Source organism: Cebus imitator, unplaced genomic scaffold, assembly GCF_001604975.1.
Source record: "Cebus imitator isolate Cc_AM_T3 unplaced genomic scaffold, Cebus_imitator-1.0 Scaffold9, whole genome shotgun sequence".
Classification (NCBI taxonomy): domain Eukaryota; kingdom Metazoa; phylum Chordata; class Mammalia; order Primates; family Cebidae; genus Cebus; species Cebus imitator.
The window spans coordinates 1,239,432-1,247,165 of record NW_016107324.1 but is presented as its reverse complement, the minus strand read 5'-3'; the positions used below and the strand labels follow the sequence as shown (position 1 = coordinate 1,247,165).

Here is a 7,734-nt window from a genome sequence, read left to right as displayed (position 1 = left end):
GGTGTTCAAAATGAACACCATGTTTATTTTATTTTTATTTCTATTCAAATTCAAAATGCATCGGTTCACACTTTGTTATTTATGTGGACAATTTGATGATTGATTGTGGAGATGTCGGTGTACCTGCAACTAAGTTAATGGAGACACCACATTCAGATTAATCACTGGAATTGCCCCATCTCTAATACTTTCAGCTGTTTTGGCCTGATCCTGATAGTGTTGTTCAATTTTTAAAATATGTATAGTTCATTGTCACTTGAATATAAAATTTGAACATGAACATCAGTGGCACCAAAGACAGATACTATGAGGTGCCTGTTATGCATGGATTCAGTGCTCAGTCAAGAAAAGTTGAATTCACAATCCCAGGCCTTTATAATTCAATGGGAAGACAACATGTATGTAAAGAAAAAATTTAAAAGCTACAATTTATTTAATAGACACTAATATAGCTTTTAATCTTAGTTTTCTTTCAGTGCTTAGAAACAAAAGTTTAGGGAGAAATATGAATATTCTTATTCTATTCAGATATACCTCCATGTAGTGAGCATTTCACATAAATGATCTCCTCTAATCATCATAATACTGTCCATGAAATAGATACTATTATCTTTATTTTGTAGATTAGGAAAGTCAAGCCCAGAGAATTTAAGTTGCTTTCTAAATCATTATAGATCTTCTTATTTTTGTAAAAATAAGCATTTTTGTCGTGTGATGAAAATGTGTGTATATATATGCTTAAAATATTCATGTAACTCTGTAGTTGAAAAAAACTCCTGATGCAAGTATATTTTATGGCCACATTTGAAATACTTCTTATATAGTCCATCTACATTTTTCATTGTCTTGACTTATATTCATTCAAGAGGATCTTTGGCCTCCAGATGGAGAAATAAGTTTAACTTGCAGGATGGAGAAGCCAGAGGCATGCAGAAATTGGTGTGTATCTTAAAAGAGAGTTCCAATTATAAAGACCTCTTAAATCTAATAGTTTTTCCCTTTAGTATAAGTCGTTGACTCTGAAACATGATGCTTTACATTAAAGGTGGTGTTTTGGATGAATTGCTTGAAGCTCCATGATTTTCTGCAAAAACATTAGAGGGAAAGGTAACTAAGAAGATGCCTGCTGCTGCAGATCAGAATAATAGATCAATAAGAGGGACTATAAGAGCAGTAATGCATTAAAGAATTAGTACACAGGAGAAAAGAGTCGTGAAGCAGAAAAATACACACAAACACATACACATTCTGATGTATATTATATACACATAATATATAAATATAGGCCCATTTTAAGTAAGTGATCCCAATAACTCCATTTATGCATTTTATGGCCATATACATTACTTTGGTCAGCTCTCTTATGGAAAATAAACAATTGATTAACTGTTTAATGTTTATTAAACTCCTAAATTGCATAAGCACTGTGCTTGGTGATAGGAACATAATAATAGAGAAGATGGCCTTTGTCCTCAGGAGCTCCTAGCACACTATGGGAAAGGTATATTGCAATGGTATGGTGAAAGTTTCATGATCCCAGAGCGGGAATATTATGGAGAGTTATCTGAAGGAGGTGAGGTTTGAGCTGGCTCTTGTACATCAAGTACTGGTTAGTCAAAAGGAAACAAGAAAGGTGAAGGTTTTTCTAGAACACAGTATGGAAAGGTCAGGAGCTTGAAAGGGAATGTTGCGTGCAGTCTGGGGTTGCTGGAACATAGTGATGAGGGTGAGGTGAAGGTGGAGAGGAGGCTAGACCTAATAGGACTAACTAGGCTTTAAAGTGCTGTTAGTACTTCATAAATAAAATTCCAATAATGATGAGATTTTACAGTGTTTAAAGCATGTGAGTGGCAAGGTCAAATTTGTATCTTAGCAGAGCATTCTAGTAGCTATGTGGAGAATGGTTTTTAGGTGGCCAAAACCCAAGTTTCCGATCTAATTTAAGGCTGTATTTAAAGTGTAGACCAGGGCTGGCGTGGTGGCTCATGTCTGTAATCCCGGCACTTTGGGAAGCCAAGGCCGGCAGATTGCTTAAGCTTAGGAATTTCAGACCCGCCTGGGAAATATAGTGAGACCCTGTCTTTACAAAAAAAAAAAAAAAAAAAAAAAAAAAAAAAAAAAAAAAAAATATTCTTAACAAAAAAAAAAAAAAAAAGAAAAAGAAAATACAAAAATTAGTCAGGCATGGTGGTGCATGCCTATAGTCCCAGCTACTTGGAAAGCTGAGTTGGGAGGATCACTTGAGCCCAGGAAGTGGAAATTGCAGTGAGCTGAGATTGTGCCACTGCACTCCAGCCTGGGTGACAGAGTGAGACTCTATCTCAAGAGAAAAAAAAAAAAAAGGCAAGTGATGCTGAAGGTTTGAACCCCCATGGTGGTAATGGGAACCTTGATAACACTGGTGGCGGCCTTAAGCAATGGTTAGGAGTTATAACTGGTAAGACTTGGTGCTTATTTGGATGTGGATGGAAGGATCGGAATTTCGCAGAGATTTAGTGATGGTGACTAGGTATAGGGTGGAGAAAGCCATAAATATGAGATGGAGAATGATCAGGAACTGGTTGGTCAGACCAGCACCTTGGTCAGTTTACCTTAAGATGTATGTGGTTTATCTAGATGGAGTTGGTTAGGTTGGGGTGTGGTGGCTCACCCTGTAACCCCAGTACTTTGGAAGGCCAAGGCAAGTGGATTGCTTCGAGATCAGCCTAAGCAACATGGCGAAACCCTGTCTCTACAAAAAATACAAGAACTAGCCAGGTGTGATGGCACATCCCAGCTACCTGGGAGGCTGAGATGAGAGGATCATCTGAGCCCAGGAGATCAAGGCTGCAGTGAGCTGTGATGGTGCCACTGCACTCCAGACCGGGCAACAGAGAGAGCCCTGTCTCAAAAAGAGTTGATCAGCACATGGATCTTTTAGTCTGCAGCTTGAGAAAGAGGTTTCTCGTGACATGTTTGGGAGTTGCCAGCCTGTAGGTAGTTACCATTAAATATGCAACCCCTTCTGTGTTGTCTTTTCTCCCTTTCTTACATCCTAAAGCAAAGATGTGTATCTCCCAAAAGTATTCAGTCATGAATATTGTACCTTCTGGTTGTAACAACAGAATGATCCCATAGAACAGGAAATACTCTAGGAAAATGCAAGTAACCAAGTGATTGTTGCTTTCTTCCAGCTGTGTCAGTGGAAATGCCTGCCGCAGAGGGATATTGCTTCAGCTGACCTCATTTTTTAAGGACCGTGGCTCTGCGGCTTTGTCCAGTTCAAAATGGCAGAAAAGGCTCCCCCTGGCTTAAACAGGAAGACTTCGAGGTCGACACTTTCTCTTCCTCCGGAGCCGGTGGACATTATCCGGAGCAAAACATGCTCCAGGAGAGTTAAAATCAACGTGGGGGGCCTCAACCACGAAGTCCTGTGGAGAACGCTGGACAGGCTGCCCAGGACACGCCTGGGGAAGCTTCGAGACTGCAACACACACGAGAGCCTCCTGGAAGTGTGTGACGACTATAATCTGAGTGAGAATGAGTATTTCTTTGATCGCCATCCGGGCGCCTTCACCTCCATTTTAAATTTCTACCGGACAGGGAAGCTCCACATGATGGAAGAAATGTGTGCACTTTCTTTTGGCCAAGAACTGGATTACTGGGGGATTGATGAGATCTACTTAGAGTCCTGCTGCCAGGCCAGATATCATCAAAAAAAAGAACAAATGAACGAAGAACTGAGGCGAGAGGCCGAGACTATGCGAGAGCGAGAAGGAGAAGAGTTTGATAATACCTGCTGCCCTGATAAAAGAAAGAAACTCTGGGACTTGCTGGAGAAGCCGAACTCGTCCGTGGCTGCAAAGGTAGGAAACCCATGGCATTACTTGCTTGTGTGTGACGAGAAAAGATGCTACCTATATTCTAGAGAGTGTAACGTTTTTTACTATTTTGGTGACACAGAGCCAAGTATGGCTCCACAGACAGTGAAAAAATCCTTTCCAAAATCCTATTTAGTCCAATGTAGTCATTAATCCTGGGTAATGTCGTAAAATGCCATTACCCTTTCATGAATATTATTGTCTTTAGAAAGAGGCCTGGGCAACAGACGATGAAAAGAGAGTCCTGGTTTTGCTGGCGCTGTATAGTGTGGGTGACTTGGAGGCTGAGGAGAAAGCCCTAGCTCAGACCCATCAGACACCGGGTCTTGTGGAAGACCAGGACATGGCCTCCATCTTGAACCCAGGGAAGGTGCTGTCATTGGAAGGAGAGGAGGTCCCTCTTAGCCTGGCTCTGTAGAGGTTCAAGAAAAGAGACGAGAGCACGGCCTCAGGTAGCTCGGAGGGCAGGCACTGCACACATGAGGAAGGGACTGTTTTATTAAGCTGTGTAAGAAATGACTCAATGTCCAAACTGCATCCACATACCCCACCTGGTTAGGCCTCCTCTAACAGTGCATTTTTCTGACTGTTGATGAATAATTTTTTTTTTTTTTTTTTTTACAATGGAGGTATTACCATGTCTCAGAGTTCGTACAGTATTTGCTTAAAATGAAGATAAAGTCCTATTTTCCCATTGTGACCACATATATCTAAATCTCACAGTAAATCTTTTGTCACTAATTTCAGTATGTAATTCAACTGCATGATTCTGTCTAATTTTATCTAGAGCTTTCAGGGTTAGCCCAAACCAATTTCCATTCCACATATTTAGTTCTGTATTGCAGTATGAATGATAAGTAAAAATTCAACAAAGCCGTATTTAGCTACATGAGTATAGTATTGACATTTCGTGCATAATGGATGAAAATGGAGTATGGAATGGAGAAGGGAAGAGTGTGTCATCACATGGATTCTTTTGATTATTTACCGTTTTTTCTAAAACCTTCTTTCTTGTCAATAGTAATGATTTCAGAAGTCGTAATAGACCATCTGAGATTTTGGACTAGATATTAAGATTCTACATGATAATCTACAGCATGTAGATAATTAGCGAATGCAGATGATCATAAAACTGCTTCTTTTTTGGTTTTGTTTCTGGTTGACTTCAAAAGGCATTTTACTTTCCAGCCAGGCCATGCACCTAAGTGAAATAAAATGATATCTGTTGTATATAACAAAGAAATGCATATATTTTGTGGCAAATGGAAGACTTCAACTAGGTTTTTTTGTAGTTTTGGATAAGTTGCTCACTTTAATTTTACTTGTAAGAAAAAAATAAACGCGCCACATTTGTGGGCTTTGATTGAGAAAGGATACTGTTCTTTCCAATATCAAGTATTTAGTTACATGCTCGAGTTACTACTAAAAATATGGAGTGAATTTTGAAAATGAATGAGACAGATTCTGGGTTTAAGTGAGTGTTGTGGGTGTTAAATGAATTCTTTCAAGCCTTTAGGCAACTAAGGAATAAATCATTGTTTCATCAAAAGTTCCAGAGAAAGTTAGCCAACTATATAAAGATAAAGCAATTAAGTCAAAGAAAATTTGAAAGGTTACTGTGGTTTATTTGTTCATAATGACATTATTAACATATATCTAAAGTTAAGTACGGCTACAGAAAAACGTTTAAGATATATATATTATTTTCCTGAAGAATTTCTCACAAGGATAGAATAAGGTCAATAACCTGATTTCCTAAACAAGGGAGTTCATTTAATCTGTAAATTTTAGAAGAAACAGCAATTTCTTAATCTCTGAGAAGGTAATTATGACCATGGCTCATTACAATAGAGCTTTATATATGCATCTGACAGATTATTTAAATTTGCTTCAAGTTATGTCTGTATGTACAGATAAGAAATCTGCCTACAAACTTTACCCAGCAGCTAAAGACATTGGTTTTGAAAAATTTTATATAGTTCTAAATGGTAAATGTGTTTCCACATTGTTAATCAAGCTAAGTCAATCTTCTCTGTAAGTTGATTCTTTACTAAATTTTCATAAAGGATTTGTGTTTGTTTATTTATATGTCTACATTTTCCTCACTGCTTGAACGTTGAAATATTATGGAAATTATTTACATTTGATTATATAGTAGTTTAGTGAAGTTATTGTTCATTTGTCTGAGGTTCAGAGCCTTTTAAAAATGGCTCTGTGTGATGCCTTATATAAACCACTACCTTTTCCTTTGCTCTTCTCGAGTCCTATAACTTGTTTTTTTCTTTCTGGAGTAATTCTTGGTGAGGGGAGTGGTAATGCAGGTATGTGTGGTTAGTAGGTTCACAACTTAAGAACAAGTAGTAGTATTACAGCTGCAGTAGGATGATATTCTTGCTCTCATTATTTATTTTATGGGTTCATCAGGCTCTTCCCTATGTTATGTGGCCCTTGTGTAGGAATGCTTGGAACCTTCATGTTCTTCCTCACTTGCTTAGGAGGTAAGTTAGCTTTGTAGCAGAGTATCTGTGGTCCTTGCCTTTCCAATTTTTGCTTATTCAGTTTGGTAATTTAGTTGAACATATGCTCTATGTGTGCCATACACATTAAGGTAGATACTTAGACACTCCATTCTTTCCAGAATTTAAAAAAATTCTTAAAATATTATCTTATCGTTAACTGGGATTTCATATCATTGAAAATATTTGTGTGTTTTTCTCTTTCTGTTTTTATATAACTTGTAAGATTCCTGTAATGAAGAAAGTATAAAAGCTCTAAGATTATTTGCCATATCCGTACGGAAGGAAAAACTTCACCCTATCATGTGTTGCATAACAGGCTAAAATACTTATTCTTTGATATGAAATAAATACTCAATAATCAGTTAAGTAATAATTGTTCAGCCCACGCTCTATGCATCCCCTATGATATAAAAAATTATTACAAGGTCCATTGACCTATCATTTTTGTCTTTGAGTATTACCCTGACAATAGCAAGTCAATTCCTATGGAACATATTCCCTGGTGTCACCTAAGGAGCCACTTCTCTTACTTGGGTGTTCTGGTGTATTAATAACTGAAAAAAAATCCAAAGCAGAGTTTAACAACGTGGTATATCTGAAATATCTACATTTAACAAATTAACATTTTTGCACATATATAGAAAACCATGAAATTATAATCATAGTATTCAAAATATAATGACAGGGCTAATAAAGTTATTTCCTAGTTCTCTGGGATACTGTGTGATTTGGTAATGGGACACATCAGCTGTATGATGGACTCTGTCTTTGTTGACTCTTGTCAGTGTATCTTGGCGTTTGTGCATGCCCTCATATAGAAATAATGTACTGTTTAAATGTGAGGTGGGTGGTTTGTGAATGTGTGGCTCAGCTGAATGGGCCCAGGGCATGGCTGGAACAACTCCCTGGGTTACCACGACAGGAATCGCTGGCTTTAGTGTGCCTTTCATAGGATTGCGCAAGGGGAAGCAAAGGGCTCAACTGCCTGCCAGTTTCCTGGGCAAAAATTGGAATTAGACTTGATCCTGTATCTCTTCCAGGCCAGGACAATTTAGGCTCTGGACTGGAAACATTTTTCTCTATTTTCCTTGGCCTCTTCCCAAAGAAACTGCAGTAGCTATTTCCCTGTAAATATTGCATATAGTGACTTCAGTCCAAGAGGTGTTTAAAAGCATTTTTGGGAAATGGGTCTTGTGGCAGGCAGTATTCTTAGCCTTTGGGATGAAACAACAATCAGGAAGTAGCACAGCCCACCTGAGATCTGAAAGAAGCGAGATTCATCAGTACCACACAGGGCCTTCACTTTGGATGTCTTAAGAAGGTCAAGAACAAAGGAAATCAGCTGGGTTTCCGGC

At 38.3% G+C, this 7,734-nt stretch overlaps 1 protein-coding gene across 1 annotated transcript in view; it reads left to right on the top strand.

Annotated features, from left to right (window-relative positions):
• Window positions 1–3,839, top strand: part of LOC119473509 (translation initiation factor IF-2-like) — a 48,547-nt gene extending 44,708 nt beyond the window's left edge. Inside the window, exon 4 of the mRNA XM_037744069.1 lies at window positions 3,174–3,839. The gene's annotated coding sequence lies outside the window, so the exon portion shown is untranslated. The remainder of the gene's footprint in view (window positions 1–3,173) is intronic.
• Window positions 3,840–7,734: the final 3,895 nt, after the last annotated feature.